Source organism: Phyllobates terribilis, unplaced genomic scaffold (genome assembly GCF_046119375.1).
Source record: "Phyllobates terribilis strain yellow unplaced genomic scaffold, ASM4611937v1 Scaffold_79__1_contigs__length_6888602, whole genome shotgun sequence".
Taxonomy (NCBI): Eukaryota; Metazoa; Chordata; class Amphibia; order Anura; family Dendrobatidae; genus Phyllobates; species Phyllobates terribilis.
This window is the reverse complement of record NW_027362839.1, coordinates 2,323,519-2,340,349: the sequence shown is the minus strand read 5'-3', so window position 1 is coordinate 2,340,349 and position 16,831 is coordinate 2,323,519. Positions and strand designations below refer to the sequence as shown.

The 16,831-nt window shown below is 43.3% G+C and overlaps 5 non-coding genes and 2 pseudogenes across 5 annotated transcripts; all 7 read right to left on the bottom strand.

Annotated features, from left to right (window-relative positions):
• Positions 1 to 2,759: 2,759 nt before the first annotated feature.
• Positions 2,760 to 2,942, bottom strand: LOC141197127 (U2 spliceosomal RNA). The gene has a single exon (XR_012269472.1). It is a non-coding gene; the product is annotated as a U2 spliceosomal RNA (small nuclear RNA).
• A 524-nt stretch (positions 2,943 to 3,466) lies between these two features.
• Positions 3,467 to 3,582, bottom strand: LOC141197195 (U2 spliceosomal RNA; annotated as a pseudogene).
• A 1,115-nt stretch (positions 3,583 to 4,697) lies between these two features.
• Positions 4,698 to 4,880, bottom strand: LOC141197121 (U2 spliceosomal RNA). The gene has a single exon (XR_012269466.1). It is a non-coding gene; the product is annotated as a U2 spliceosomal RNA (small nuclear RNA).
• A 524-nt stretch (positions 4,881 to 5,404) lies between these two features.
• Positions 5,405 to 5,520, bottom strand: LOC141197194 (U2 spliceosomal RNA; annotated as a pseudogene).
• A 1,115-nt stretch (positions 5,521 to 6,635) lies between these two features.
• LOC141197143 (U2 spliceosomal RNA) lies at positions 6,636 to 6,824 on the bottom strand. The gene has a single exon (XR_012269486.1). It is a non-coding gene; the product is annotated as a U2 spliceosomal RNA (small nuclear RNA).
• A 6,389-nt stretch (positions 6,825 to 13,213) lies between these two features.
• Positions 13,214 to 13,404, bottom strand: LOC141197029 (U2 spliceosomal RNA). Its single transcript, XR_012269376.1, has one exon. It is a non-coding gene; the product is annotated as a U2 spliceosomal RNA (small nuclear RNA).
• A 1,115-nt stretch (positions 13,405 to 14,519) lies between these two features.
• Positions 14,520 to 14,708, bottom strand: LOC141197142 (U2 spliceosomal RNA). Its single transcript, XR_012269485.1, has one exon. It is a non-coding gene; the product is annotated as a U2 spliceosomal RNA (small nuclear RNA).
• Between the last annotated feature and the right edge of the window lie 2,123 nt (positions 14,709 to 16,831).

Sequence of the window (16,831 nt, the reverse complement as noted above, 5' to 3'; positions counted from 1 at the left end):
GCAGACCCTCCAGGAGCACCAAGGGACATCATCTCCGGAGCAGGATGACCATCAGGACCAGCAACAGGTTCACCAACCACTGCACGACCTCTATCATCCAGGCAGGCAACAGGACATCCATCAGGAATGGTTCCAGGACATCCATCTGGACTGGCATCAGGACATCCATCTGGACTGGCATCAGGGCATCCATCTGGGTTGGCATCAGGACATCCATCTGGATTGGCATCAGGGCATCCGTCTGGATTGGCATCAGGGCATCCATCTGGATTGGCATCAGGGCATCCGTCTGGACTGGCATCAGGGCAGACATCTGGTCCAACATCTGTGCTGGCATCAGCAGGGGTATCTGGATGGACATCTGGATTGGTACCAACAGCTCCAGATTTTCGCCTCTTTTTTGGTTCCCTCTCATTTCCGCTCTGAGAAGGTGCCATCTCCCCACCAGGTGAAACCTGGACCCCTGCAGGAGTAGGCAAAGGCGTGACCTCGGCTACAGAGGCCGGGTTTTTCCGCAAAGGTACCGACAGAGCATCGACTGAGTCAGACTGTTTTTGACCTTTAGTAATGTCCACAAAGCTTTTTCTGGGGTCACCCGGGCTGACCCTGCTGGCATCAGCAGGAACTCCTGCGGAACTAGCCGCAGGCGCCCGAGAGCCACCACGAGACCTTGTCCGCATCGGACAATTACTGAACAGGTGAGTAGACATTCCGCACCCACTGCAGGTCTTACTGTTCTTACAGTCCTTTGAGGCATGACCCCATTGTCCACAGTTGTGGCACTGACTCACCCGCTCGTTCTTACAATCGCTCTGTATGTGACCAAGGTCACCACACCTACGACACCTGAATGGTTGTCCATCATAGAAGAGGTAGCCATGGTCTCTTCCCAGCACCACTGTGGAGGGGGGGTGCATAAGGCCTTCTACACCCCCAGGGTCAAGTCTGAAGCGTACCATAAAGCGTCGTTTCCCATTCCAGAAACCACTCCGACCTTTGACGTTCCCCGTAAATCTGACAGATGTACAATATCTGCTCAGAAAAAGCTCAATATCATCTGTGGACACATGGGGGTTAAACATGTATACCACAAGGGGAACGTCAACTCCGCCATAGAGACCCGTAAAAATCACTCCGTCCAACAGCTTGCTGTTACGGTGGCCCTTAACGCATTCGTAAAAGTGCTGGCAGGCAACCTTGGTCGAGAACGTGAGAATATATGTACTCTGCCCCTTCTCCTGCAGGCAGTAAACATCATGATCTTTCACGTTCAACAGATCTCTCAAAATCTGTACATAGAACTCACGGGGGTTGTCATATCCGACGTGGTTTGCTGGAACCTCGATACGCACCGAGTTCCTGATCTGGCCGGAGCCAGTGGAAAATTGAAATGAACAAGGCATCTCACCAAAGTGGCAAAGGCTTACCGTCACCACGGGCTCGGCCTTTCGCCTGGGGATCGCAACTTGTTGCCCGGGGACTAAGCCAGCTCCCTAATAGCAGCAGGGGGGTGAAGTCCCACCAAAAGGTGAGACGATCCCCCCAGGCCAAGGAGCCGGGTACCCCGGGCACCTCTCAGCCAAGACCAAGGCAGCAACCGTTAGATCACTGCACCTGATCTCAGCCAAAAGGCCGAGAAGCGATAACCAGAATTGGTTTCAAACTACGGAGCCACCCAAGGATCCTGAAAAGTCCATTTGTGGAGATGAGCTCCTGGACTCCCGTTAAGAAGACATGTTGTCAACCTCTAGATCCCTTACATGCCTGCACTTTTCGGCTTGCTGCTGCTGCAATCCACGCGTTTTAGATCTGCATAACTCCACCTCTTTAAACACAGCACCTTCACCCCCTGCTGTTCCCACCCGCCTCAACACCGTTGGAAGGGAGGAGAACCAATTAAGGCGGGGGGTGGGGTGGAACGAGCAGCTGTCTACCCTTAGCAGGAGGGCTCCTGATTACATACCTCTCCTGCTGCTGCTGCTGCTGGCTGTCCAGCAGCAGACTGAAGGTGGCTGCTGCTGTGCACAGGTATATAAAGGCTCAGAGCCTATTATGACACGCGCAGCCAGCGTTCCATTGCCACATTCCATCTACTGCAGGCAGGATACCTGGCTGGCTGAATGTCGCTGAGAAGCTCACAGAGACCGCCATAAGCAACAGTTTAACAGAATGCCACAGACTAATCAACCAAACTTTTTGGGTTGGGTTCTCTTTTATAGTCTGCAGGCATTAAATGAAAGAAGTCAGTGTTCCAGCAGAAGGAGACAACGTTTCAGAAAAGGCATTGTAGCAAACCAAAAAAGAAATTTTAAGCGCAGCAGAGTAACCAGCGCACATACCTGTTAGCTCAGGTGAGTTTAAAAGGCTGCTGTTGATAACAAGGGCATTTGCTAAATAGATGGTGTGTGTGCAACAATATACTGAAAGGTCAATTATATTGTGCAGCTTATCTCACCACCTGTAGTTATTTAGGTGAAAGCTCCAAAATGCTTGCCTAATATGTCTGTTTATCCAAAAGGAAGTAAAAAGGGAGAGCTAGAAAGATAGCATTGCATCACATTACATGGCAATGCAATGCACAGTTGCTGAAGTTGAACCAAAATGAGCTTGTAATCTGGCTTCTGCAACTTTGAACATGAAAAATCCAATGAGGAGAAGAAAAGCAAAGCCAAAGAGTCCATCCCAAAATCCGACAAACAAGCAAAATGAACAAAAAACATTGAATTCAATTCTTTCTGATTTTAGAAACTGCATTAAAGAAGGGGTGCACCGGTCCTGGAGATACTGCAATACCAGGTCAATGCGTGGAGTGGACAGAGCAAGCTCTTTTTCCATCTCCCTGTTCTAAAAATCCATTTAATATATGGTCCCCAGATAGGGGACGTATCAGATATTAAACTGATAAGAACAGATTTTTTTGATTGAAGCTGCATCCAAGGCACTGAAAAATGTGACCGAAGTCACACCAAAACAGCGCACGAGGCGAGGATTCATGTGGACCCTTCCCGGAGGAGAGGGTCCCCAATAAACCATCCCCATCCCTCCGAGCCAGAAGGCCACAGCGAGGGTCAGGGATCTCCGATGCTCTCCCTAGCCGAAGCCGGAGAAGAGCCGTTTTCGTGCTCCCAGCTTCCATCTAGGCTGCCACCCTAGTGGAGCTGGAGCCTGTGTTGGTTTCTCAGCCCAAAGCTGACCGGACCTCCGACCGGGTTTATAAAAATTCCCCTTCCTAGCCCGGAGGCCAGGAATAGGGGTGGTTGCTCAGAAAGTATGATTGGCAAAGGTGCGGCGTGCTACGAAGCCAAGTCTTTCTGGGGTTCCCAGTCCCAGTAAGCTTGGACTCCCACCAGGGCGCCTACTCCTGGGGCACATTGCTCCAAAGCCCTCACACTTACCCAGCCTAGTGACTTCGATCCTGGAGGGCCATGTTTTCCATCAGATAACTCTATGAGCCACCTGGCGTACTAACAAGTGCACCAAACCAGTGTGTAATATGCATCAATTTACTAGGGCAGCCCAAGGACAAAACTGCCTTTTCAAAAGATACTACACTTGATCTTAGCCAAAAGGCCGAGAAGCGATAACCAGAATTGGTTTCAAACTACGGAGCCACCCAAGGATCCTGAAAAGTCCATTTGTGGAGATGAGCTCCTGGACTCCCGTTAAGAAGACATGTTGTCAACCTCTAGATCCCTTACATGCCTGCACTTTTCGGCTTGCTGCTGCTGCAATCCACGCGTTTTAGATCTGCATAACTCCACCTCTTTAAACACAGCACCTTCACCCCCTGCTGTTCCCACCCGCCTCAACACCGTTGGAAGGGAGGAGAACCAATTAAGGCGGGGGGTGGGGTGGAACGAGCAGCTGTCTACCCTTAGCAGGAGGGCTCCTGATTACATACCTCTCCTGCTGCTGCTGCTGCTGGCTGTCCAGCAGCAGACTGAAGGTGGCTGCTGCTGTGCACAGGTATATAAAGGCTCAGAGCCTATTATGACACGCGCAGCCAGCGTTCCATTGCCACATTCCATCTACTGCAGGCAGGATACCTGGCTGGCTGAATGTCGCTGAGAAGCTCACAGAGACCGCCATAAGCAACAGTTTAACAGAATGCCACAGACTAATCAACCAAACTTTTTGGGTTGGGTTCTCTTTTATAGTCTGCAGGCATTAAATGAAAGAAGTCAGTGTTCCAGCAGAAGGAGACAACGTTTCAGAAAAGGCATTGTAGCAAACCAAAAAAGAAATTTTAAGCGCAGCAGAGTAACCAGCGCACATACCTGTTAGCTCAGGTGAGTTTAAAAGGCTGCTGTTGATAACAAGGGCATTTGCTAAATAGATGGTGTGTGTGCAACAATATACTGAAAGGTCAATTATATTGTGCAGCTTATCTCACCACCTGTAGTTATTTAGGTGAAAGCTCCAAAATGCTTGCCTAATATGTCTGTTTATCCAAAAGGAAGTAAAAAGGGAGAGCTAGAAAGATAGCATTGCATCACATTACATGGCAATGCAATGCACAGTTGCTGAAGTTGAACCAAAATGAGCTTGTAATCTGGCTTCTGCAACTTTGAACATGAAAAATCCAATGAGGAGAAGAAAAGCAAAGCCAAAGAGTCCATCCCAAAATCCGACAAACAAGCAAAATGAACAAAAAACATTGAATTCAATTCTTTCTGATTTTAGAAACTGCATTAAAGAAGGGGTGCACCGGTCCTGGAGATACTGCAATACCAGGTCAATGCGTGGAGAGGACAGAGCAAGCTCTTTTTCCATCTCCCTGTTCTAAAAATCCATTTAATATATGGTCCCCAGATAGGGGACGTATCAGATATTAAACTGATAAGAACAGATTTTTTTGATTGAAGCTGCATCCAAGGCACTGAAAAATGTGACCGAAGTCACACCAAAACAGCGCACGAGGCGAGGATTCATGTGGACCCTTCCCGGAGGAGAGGGTCCCCAATAAACCATCCCCATCCCTCCGAGCCAGAAGGCCACAGCGAGGGTCAGGGATCTCCGATGCTCTCCCTAGCCGAAGCCGGAGAAGAGCCGTTTTCGTGCTCCCAGCTTCCATCTAGGCTGCCACCCTAGTGGAGCTGGAGCCTGTGTTGGTTTCTCAGCCCAAAGCTGACCGGACCTCCGACCGGGTTTATAAAAATTCCCCTTCCTAGCCCGGAGGCCAGGAATAGGGGTGGTTGCTCAGAAAGTATGATTGGCAAAGGTGCGGCGTGCTACGAAGCCAAGTCTTTCTGGGGTTCCCAGTCCCAGTAAGCTTGGACTCCCACCAGGGCGCCTACTCCTGGGGCACATTGCTCCAAAGCCCTCACACTTACCCAGCCTAGTGACTTCGATCCTGGAGGGCCATGTTTTCCATCAGATAACTCTATGAGCCACCTGGCGTACTAACAAGTGCACCAAACCAGTGTGTAATATGCATCAATTTACTAGGGCAGCCCAAGGACAAAACTGCCTTTTCAAAAGATACTACACTTGATCTTAGCCAAAAGGCCGAGAAGCGATAACCAGAATTGGTTTCAAACTACGGAGCCACCCAAGGATCCTGAAAAGTCCATTTGTGGAGATGAGCTCCTGGACTCCCGTTAAGAAGACATGTTGTCAACCTCTAGATCCCTTACATGCCTGCACTTTTCGGCTTGCTGCTGCTGCAATCCACGCGTTTTAGATCTGCATAACTCCACCTCTTTAAACACAGCACCTTCACCCCCTGCTGTTCCCACCCGCCTCAACACCGTTGGAAGGGAGGAGAACCAATTAAGGCGGGGGGTGGGGTGGAACGAGCAGCTGTCTACCCTTAGCAGGAGGGCTCCTGATTACATACCTCTCCTGCTGCTGCTGCTGCTGGCTGTCCAGCAGCAGACTGAAGGTGGCTGCTGCTGTGCACAGGTATATAAAGGCTCAGAGCCTATTATGACACGCGCAGCCAGCGTTCCATTGCCACATTCCATCTACTGCAGGCAGGATACCTGGCTGGCTGAATGTCGCTGAGAAGCTCACAGAGACCGCCATAAGCAACAGTTTAACAGAATGCCACAGACTAATCAACCAAACTTTTTGGGTTGGGTTCTCTTTTATAGTCTGCAGGCATTAAATGAAAGAAGTCAGTGTTCCAGCAGAAGGAGACAACGTTTCAGAAAAGGCATTGTAGCAAACCAAAAAAGAAATTTTAAGCGCAGCAGAGTAACCAGCGCACATACCTGTTAGCTCAGGTGAGTTTAAAAGGCTGCTGTTGATAACAAGGGCATTTGCTAAATAGATGGTGTGTGTGCAACAATATACTGAAAGGTCAATTATATTGTGCAGCTTATCTCACCACCTGTAGTTATTTAGGTGAAAGCTCCAAAATGCTTGCCTAATATGTCTGTTTATCCAAAAGGAAGTAAAAAGGGAGAGCTAGAAAGATAGCATTGCATCACATTACATGGCAATGCAATGCACAGTTGCTGAAGTTGAACCAAAATGAGCTTGTAATCTGGCTTCTGCAACTTTGAACATGAAAAATCCAATGAGGAGAAGAAAAGCAAAGCCAAAGAGTCCATCCCAAAATCCGACAAACAAGCAAAATGAACAAAAAACATTGAATTCAATTCTTTCTGATTTTAGAAACTGCATTAAAGAAGGGGTGCACCGGTCCTGGAGATACTGCAATACCAGGTCAATGCGTGGAGTGGACAGAGCAAGCTCTTTTTCCATCTCCCTGTTCTAAAAATCCATTTAATATATGGTCCCCAGATAGGGGACGTATCAGATATTAAACTGATAAGAACAGATTTTTTTTTTAATTTGGCTATCCCCTGCAGAGGGATAAAACCGTTTATTAAAATTTTAACAAATTACAAGCATAATTACACAAATACCAAACGTTAAAAGACAAATGAAATTTACAAAACAAAAAAATACAAAGATTTTAAATAATTAGGTTCCATTGGTCAACAAGCCATTTTTTGGAAATATGTATATTCTTCTTTTTGTCAATTAAATAATAAGTATACATTTCACATAAACATAAACTTAAAACATCATTCACTGATAAAACATCTTGTTTAAAAATAGCAATGTTGCGCGCTTTCCAGAGAGATGACTTGGCGCAGTTCACTGTCTTCCAAGCCATTGTGTACTGGTCCATTGTGGGGCATTCCATAAGTCCGTATAGCACAGTTTTATATGTAAAGTCCTTGAGGTCTGCCACCCTTTCCAGTAGGGGGAGCAGTCTTCTCCAGAAATCCTTTGCAAAATTACATGTCCATAATAGATGTTCCACCGTTTCCTCGTCTTGGCATCCAGCTCTTGGGCAGATGGCAGACCTCACAAATCCTCTTCTGTATTGGAATGCCCGGCAAGGAAGACAGCGGTGCATGCAACTCCAAGCCAGATCTCTCTGTTCATTAAAAAGATAAAAAACGTTAATCATTTTCCAGATAGACATAGATTTGTCATCATCATATCTGTCAACATTACATATTTCCTCACTTTTACGTATTTCTTTAATTAGTTTCTTACTATTTCTTAATTCCTCTATTTTCTTAGTCCCTAAATTAAAATCGGACACTATTTTCCTTAAAATCTCATAATGCGTCGACAAATTAAAAGCATGGGGCACAGATATATTAACTTCATACCATCCAAACTTTCTCATAAAAAATCCTGTATTAAAACGCATAAAAAAGGACCAATAGTGATTCTTAAAAAGGGCATTAAAACAGTAAACGAACAGATGGATTAAAAGAAACCTATTAAAATCTGGAAAATCTTTACCACCTTTTACTTTTGATTTCATCACGATTTCTCTTTTCAGCTTTTCCATTTTTGAGTTCCAAAAGAAGGTAAAACAGGTTTTGGTTATCTTTTTTAAAACATTAACAGGCGGGGGGAAAACCATGCTAAGATACAATAAAAGAGGTAAAATCACCATCTTTAAAACCAATACTTTACCCTCCATTGTAAGTCTCCTCATGTTCCACATACATATTTTCGTATTTACTTTCTGTGTAACTGTTTCCCAACTATTATAACCATCATTATTTTCAGTGAATGATATACCTAAAATGGAAATGGATTCGGAGACATTAATTGGTACATCACGTAAAATCATCCCCCCAACACTTAAAATGTTACACTTATTAAAATTGATTTTAAAACCAGAAGCTAGGCAAAAGGATTGCAATTGATGGAGAGTGGCCGTAAGTGATGGTGCATCTGTACACAAGACCGCCACGTCATCCATGTAGCCTACAACCTTGGCCTCCAAACCACCGCTTCCAGGCAGAGGGACACCGCATATCTGTTTATTTTGGCGTATTGCACATAACATTGGTTCCAGTGCACAGATAAACAGTAGGGGGGACAGAGGGCATCCCTGTTTCACCCCTGACCGTAAAAATACCTCTTGTGTCTTAAAACCATTCACTAAAATCTTACTTGTACAATCCTTGTAAAATGCTTTAAGCGATAGTAAAAACCCTTCTGGTATGCCCATTTTCTCTAAAACTTTAAAAAGATAAAAGTGTGAGACACGGTCAAATGCTTTTTCAAAATCAATAGATAAAATCGCCATTTTCCCCTTTCTGTCTTTCACATCCTCAATACAGTCTTTCACTAAATTCAGATTGTCCCATATACTGCGCCCCGGCACCCCACACACTTGATTAGAATGAATAACTTTGCTGATGACTTCTTTTAGACGATTTGCACAAATTTTAGCCATTATTTTATAGTCACAATTTAAAAGTGTTATTGGTCTCCAGTTTTCTAATTTTGATTTATCGCCTTTTTTGTATAGGAGGGAGACTTCACCTTTCTTCCAGGAATTTAATAAAACCTTATTATTAAAAACCTCAGTAAACAAATAAAACAAATCATCTTTTAAAATATCATAAAAACATACATAAAATTCTATTGGGATGCCATCAGGACCAGGGACCTTTCCAGTTTTAAAACTTTTAATAGTTTTTAACACTTCTTGTTCCGTTAAAACTTGGGATAAAAACTCTTGGGATGCGGGATCTAAAACAGCTGTTAGTCCTTGCAGCGAATCATCCATTAATTTATTATCTATATTTTTTCCATTAAAAAGATTAGAAAAAAACCCCTCAACTTTACCCAGCATATTTTTTATATTATTCTCACCATCTATATGGTCAATTATCACTTTTTCTTTTTTATTTTTCCTAAAAAAATATCTGGAACACTTTTCATTTTCTTCTATATGTTGTACTCTAGAACGAAAAATTATCTCTTTTCCTTTTTGTTCTAGCCATTTTGAAATCTCTTCTTTTAAGTTTGAAATATCAACTTGTACATCTATCCCATTGTCTCTGAGCTTAAATAATGTTTGTAGGCGGGTATTTAAAATTCTATATTCTTCATATTTTTCTTTGGCTCTACATATACTCTTTTTAATAAAAAAGTCTTTTATTTTTACTTTCATTCTATCCCACCATACACTCATAGTCTCATTTGTTTTTTTCCCTTTTCTACATTTCCTATAAAACTCAATAAAATCTGATAAAATCTGCGGGTCGGTTAAAAGGGATACGTTCATTTTCCAGCTTTTCTTACCACATTTTTTGTTGTCATTTACTTTTATGGTAAAGGATAAAAGTTTATGGTCTGAAAATATATTAGTTAAAACTTCACATTTGGCAGGTATTGTTTTATCTGAACCAAAAATAAAATCAATCCTAGAGCTACAATTAGCATTGCTCCAAGTGAAACCGGCGTCCTCTGGGCTATCACTATGACACTCTTTATATATGTCTATCAATTTAGCATCTTTGACTATATCATGTAGCATACCTGAGGTTTTATCGTAGTTCCTGCTTACAGAGCTGGAGCGCCGGTTTTCACCTTTTAAAACACAATTAAAATCCCCTGCTAAGATAAAAGGTTCAGAGTTATTAATAAATAATGGTAAAAGATCAAGCATTTCGGCTCTTTCATTTTTCTCCGTTGATCCATAAAAATTTAAAAACTGCCATCTAATACCATCAATAAAAGCTTTCACTAATAAAATACGACCTGGTAAAATTTCCTGAATAAAATCAATTAAAACGTTCCCTTTAAAAAGTATGGCTACACCCGCTGATCCTGCAGCATTCGATCCGGACCAGACAGATGGCCCACACTTCCACTCATCTTTATATTTTTGATATGACATTTCATGTGGGATATTACATTCTTGCAGAAAAAATACAGATGCAGTAAAACACGTAAAAAAATTAAAAAGAGCAGTTCTTCTCGTGTTAGATTTTATGCCTCTCACGTTGAGGGAAATACCTTTGAGTTCAGCCATCATTAGAAAATGTAGAAATTTTACTTAGGTAACTAAGAGCAACGGATTTACCTGTCCGATGAACCTGATCAGACCACTGGGCTTGCGCCTCCCTCCTCATCTGATAGTATCGTCACGAGAGTCTCCGTGGAGGAGGAAAGATTACCACATTTATATAAACCCGACGCTACACTGGCATAGCTCGGAGGGCTGGCTGGCAGAACCCGCTGGGTCTCCATTGGCTGGCCATGCAGTTCCTCATCAGGTGGGTCTCCGAGGGGTTCCGCCGCCCCTGTTTGACCTGTAGAAGGTCGTCCTATAGGAGGAGGTTGCGCACAAGGCAGAGCCTCTGACTCTTCAGAGGCAGCAAGATCCCGGTCCCCACCTGTAGCAGCGGAGACCGAAACCCCTGAGGGTCCAGCGTCCACGTCCCCTTCAGGAGAAGTGTCCATCTGTTCACCTCCTGCTGCCTCCTCCGAACCACCCTTTTTCTTTTTCTTAGGACCCACCTTTATCCACTCAGCGCCCTCAGCACTAGGAGACCCAGACTGGGCATGGGCTTCTGTGTCGGCCTTTTGCCGGTCCCTTTTGACCTTACCAGTAGTGCCCTTCTGCTCCTTCTCAGCCCTCCTTTTGGACTCCCGCAGGTCCTGCAGCCAGGTTTTGGGATTTGGTATTTTACCTGTCATAGACTCTGGAGACACTTCACTATTTGGTACGCCCTTATTGTCTCCAGAGGCTTAAGGTTGTTGTTCCTCCTCCTGAGGGGTGGTCTGATCTTTTGGTCCTTGGTCGGACGTCTTGGACTTCCCATTTTGCTCATCTTCCCGAAATCTGTGAGGGCAAGAAAAATAAAAGTGACCTGGAGTCTGGCAAAAACTGCATTTCTTTTCCTTAGGGCATTCTTTTGTCTCATGTTCTTCACTAGCACAATTTCTACATGATACATGACAGTTTTCTTTTGAATGACCATAGCGCCCACAATTTCTGCAATATACTGGCATCCCAGAAAAGAAGAAATCCCCATTTGTTTGCCCAATTTTGAAACGGGCAGGGGGGAGCCGTATACCACCTGGTGTATTTGGATCTCTTGTACACTTCACAAGGAATTTCCACTTAGATGTCCATATGTTATATTCGTTTAATATCTTCCCAATACATTTAACACTTTTAAAATAAATTGCTAGAAATGACATTACTTCTGGAGCAGAAACAAAAGGCGAAAATATTTTTACAATAACCAGTCTTACCTCATCCAGGACGTGCTCAACAATTTGTATCCCTTTCAAAACAGGACTATTTTCAACTTTTTTTAACTTTTCTAGTACATCTCTAAAAATACCTTCTCCGGTGAATGTGATGTCATAGTCACCTCTTCTGGGATAATCCTGGATGGAGAGAATTTCATTCCTTTGTACGCCAAGAAGGTTCCTGAGCACGTCCTGGACTACATACCCTAATTTCCTCATATCCGAGCCACCCGCCGTGAAGTGAACTCGGATAGAGTTTTTTAGCCTCGCATAAAGAGGCACGAGGTTAGGGTCAACCTCCATGGAAAAACGCAACAAGGTTGCAAATTGCAGCCGCTTGCAATCTGCGCTCCCAGTGTTCTTGCAGCGAAAACACCTGGAAGCTGGGGGATCGCAACTCGTTACCCTGGGACTAAGCCCTCTCCCTAATAGCAGCAAGCAGGCTAAGTCCACCAAAGTGGACTATCCTGCCAGGCCAAGGAGAGGGGTACCCGAGTGCCCTTCAACCACAATCTCCTGCAATAAAGCACTTGATCGTAGCCAAAAGGCCGAGAAGCGATAACCAGAATTGGTTTCAAACTACGGAGCCACCCAAGGATCCTGAAAAGTCCATTTGTGGAGATGAGCTCCTGGACTCCCGTTAAGAAGACATGTTGTCAACCTCTAGATCCCTTACATGCCTGCACTTTTCGGCTTGCTGCTGCTGCAATCCACGCGTTTTAGATCTGCATAACTCCACCTCTTTAAACACAGCACCTTCACCCCCTGCTGTTCCCACCCGCCTCAACACCGTTGGAAGGGAGGAGAACCAATTAAGGCGGGGGCTGGGGTGGAACGAGCAGCTGTCTACCCTTAGCAGGAGGGCTCCTGATTACACACCTCTCCTGCTGCTGCTGCTGCTGGCTGTCCAGCAGCAGACTGAAGGTGGCTGCTGCTGTGCACAGGTATATAAAGGCTCAGAGCCTATTATGACACGCGCAGCCAGCGTTCCATTGCCACATTCCATCTACTGCAGGCAGGATACCTGGCTGGCTGAATGTCGCTGAGAAGCTCACAGAGACCGCCATAAGCAACAGTTTAACAGAATGCCACAGACTAATCAACCAAACTTTTTGGGTTGGGTTCTCTTTTATAGTCTGCAGGCATTAAATGAAAGAAGTCAGTGTTCCAGCAGAAGGAGACAACGTTTCAGAAAAGGCATTGTAGCAAACCAAAAAAGAAATTGTAAGCGCAGCAGAGTAACCAGCGCACATACCTGTTAGCTCAGGTGAGTTTAAAAGGCTGCTGTTGATAACAAGGGCATTTGCTAAATAGATGGTGTGTGTGCAACAATATACTGAAAGGTCAATTATATTGTGCAGCTTATCTCACCACCTGTAGTTATTTAGGTGAAAGCTCCAAAATGCTTGCCTAATATGTCTGTTTATCCAAAAGGAAGTAAAAAGGGAGAGCTAGAAAGATAGCATTGCATCACATTACATGGCAATGCAATGCACAGTTGCTGAAGTTGAACCAAAATGAGCTTGTAATCTGGCTTCTGCAACTTTGAACATGAAAAATCCAATGAGGAGAAGAAAAGCAAAGCCAAAGAGTCCATCCCAAAATCCGACAAACAAGCAAAATGAACAAAAAACATTGAATTCAATTCTTTCTGATTTTAGAAACTGCATTAAAGAAGGGGTGCACCGGTCCTGGAGATACTGCAATACCAGGTCAATGCGTGGAGTGGACAGAGCAAGCTCTTTTTCCATCTCCCTGTTCTAAAAATCCATTTAATATATGGTCCCCAGATAGGGGACGTATCAGATATTAAACTGATAAGAACAGATACTACACTTGATCTTAGCCAAAAGGCCGAGAAGCGATAACCAGAATTGGTTTCAAACTACGGAGCCACCCAAGGATCCTGAAAAGTCCATTTGTGGAGATGAGCTCCTGGACTCCCGTTAAGAAGACATGTTGTCAACCTCTAGATCCCTTACATGCCTGCACTTTTCGGCTTGCTGCTGCTGCAATCCACGCGTTTTAGATCTGCATAACTCCACCTCTTTAAACACAGCACCTTCACCCCCTGCTGTTCCCACCCGCCTCAACACCGTTGGAAGGGAGGAGAACCAATTAAGGCGGGGGCTGGGGTGGAACGAGCAGCTGTCTACCCTTAGCAGGAGGGCTCCTGATTACATACCTCTCCTGCTGCTGCTGCTGCTGGCTGTCCAGCAGCAGACTGAAGGTGGCTGCTGCTGTGCACAGGTATATAAAGGCTCAGAGCCTATTATGACACGCGCAGCCAGCGTTCCATTGCCACATTCCATCTACTGCAGGCAGGATACCTGGCTGGCTGAATGTCGCTGAGAAGCTCACAGAGACCGCCATAAGCAACAGTTTAACAGAATGCCACAGACTAATCAACCAAACTTTTTGGGTTGGGTTCTCTTTTATAGTCTGCAGGCATTAAATGAAAGAAGTCAGTGTTCCAGCAGAAGGAGACAACGTTTCAGAAAAGGCATTGTAGCAAACCAAAAAAGAAATTGTAAGCGCAGCAGAGTAACCAGCGCACATACCTGTTAGCTCAGGTGAGTTTAAAAGGCTGCTGTTGATAACAAGGGCATTTGCTAAATAGATGGTGTGTGTGCAACAATATACTGAAAGGTCAATTATATTGTGCAGCTTATCTCACCACCTGTAGTTATTTAGGTGAAAGCTCCAAAATGCTTGCCTAATATGTCTGTTTATCCAAAAGGAAGTAAAAAGGGAGAGCTAGAAAGATAGCATTGCATCACATTACATGGCAATGCAATGCACAGTTGCTGAAGTTGAACCAAAATGAGCTTGTAATCTGGCTTCTGCAACTTTGAACATGAAAAATCCAATGAGGAGAAGAAAAGCAAAGCCAAAGAGTCCATCCCAAAATCCGACAAACAAGCAAAATGAACAAAAAACATTGAATTCAATTCTTTCTGATTTTAGAAACTGCATTAAAGAAGGGGTGCACCGGTCCTGGAGATACTGCAATACCAGGTCAATGCGTGGAGTGGACAGAGCAAGCTCTTTTTCCATCTCCCTGTTCTAAAAATCCATTTAATATATGGTCCCCAGATAGGGGACGTATCAGATATTAAACTGATAAGAACAGATTTTTTTTTTAATTTGGCTATCCCCTGCAGAGGGATAAAACCGTTTATTAAAACTTTAACAAATTACAAGCATAATTAAACAAATACCAAACGTTAAAAGACAAATGAAATTTACAAAACAAAAAAATACAAAGATTTTAAATAATTAGGTTCCATTGGTCAACAAGCCATTTTTTGGAAATATGTACATTCTTCTTTTTGTCAATTAAATAATAAGTATACATTTCACATAAACATAAACTTAAAACATCATTCACTGATAAAACATCTTGTTTAAAAATAGCAATGTTGCGCGCTTTCCAGAGAGATGACTTGGCGCAGTTCACTGTCTTCCAAGCCATTGTGTACTGGTCCATTGTGGGGCATTCCATAAGTCCGTATAGCACAGTTTTATATGTAAAGTCCTTGAGGTCTGCCACCCTTTCCAGTAGGGGGAGCAGTCTTCTCCAGAAATCCTTTGCAAAATTACATGTCCATAATAGATGTTCCACCGTTTCCTCGTCTTGGCATCCGGTTCTTGGGCAGATGGCAGACCTCACAAATCCTCTTCTGTATTGGAATGCCCGGCAAGGAAGACAGCGGTGCATGCAACTCCAAGCCAGATCTCTCTGTTCATTAAAAAGATAAAAAACGTTAATCATTTTCCAGATAGACATAGATTTGTCATCATCATATCTGTCAACATTACATATTTCCTCACTTTTACGTATTTCTTTAATTAGTTTCTTACTATTTCTTAATTCCTCTATTTTCTTAGTCCCTAAATTAAAATCAGACACTATTTTCCTTAAAATCTCATAATGCGTCGACAAATTAAAAGCATGGGGCACAGATATATTAACTTCATACCATCCAAACTTTCTCATAAAAAATCCTGTATTAAAACGCATAAAAAAGGACCAATAGTGATTCTTAAAAAGGGCATTAAAACAGTAAACGAACAGATGGATTAAAAGAAACCTATTAAAATCTGGAAAATCTTTACCACCTTTTACTTTTGATTTCATCACGATTTCTCTTTTCAGCTTTTCCATTTTTGAGTTCCAAAAGAAGGTAAAACAGGTTTTGGTTATCTTTTTTAAAACATTAACAGGCGGGGGGAAAACCATGCTAAGATACAGTAAAAGAGGTAAAATCACCATCTTTAAAACCAATACTTTACCCTCCATTGTAAGTCTCCTCATGTTCCACATACATATTTTCATATTTACTTTCTGTGTAACTGTTTCCCAACTATTATAACCATCATTATTTTCAGTGAATGATATACCTAAAATGGAAATGGATTCGGAGACATTAATTGGTACATCACGTAAAATCATCCCCCCAACACTTAAAATGTTACACTTATTAAAATTGATTTTAAAACCAGAAGCTAGACAAAAGGATTGCACTTGATGGAGAGTGGCCGTAAGTGATGGTGCATCTGTACACAAGACCGCCACGTCATCCATGTAGCCTACAACCTTGGCCTCCAAACCACCGCTTCCAGGCAGAGGGACACCGCATATCTGTTTATTTTGGCGTATTGCACATAACATTGGTTCCAGTGCACAGATAAACAGTAGGGGGGACAGAGGGCATCCCTGTTTCACCCCTGACCGTAAAAATACCTCTTGTGTCTTAAAACCATTCACTAAAATCTTACTTGTACAATCCTTGTAAAATGCTTTAAGCGATAGTGAAAACCCTTCTGGTATGCCCATTTTCTCTAAAACTTTAAAAAGATAAAAGTGTGAGACACGGTCAAATGCTTTTTCAAAATCAATAGATAAAATCGCCATTTTCCCCTTTCTGTCTTTTACATCCTCAATACAGTCTTTCACTAAATTCAGATTGTCCCATATACTGCGCCCCGGCACCCCACACACTTGATTAGAATGAATAACTTTGCTGATGACTTCTTTTAGACGATTTGCACAAATTTTAGCCATTATTTTATAGTCACAATTTAAAAGTGTTATTGGTCTCCAGTTTTCTAATTTTGATTTATCGCCTTTTTTGTATAGGAGGGAGACTTCACCTTTCTTCCAGGAATTTAATAAAACCTTATTATTAAAAACCTCAGTAAACAAATAAAACAAATCATCTTTTAAAATATCATAAAAACATACATAAAATTCTATTGGGATGCCATCAGGACCAGGGACCTTTCCAGT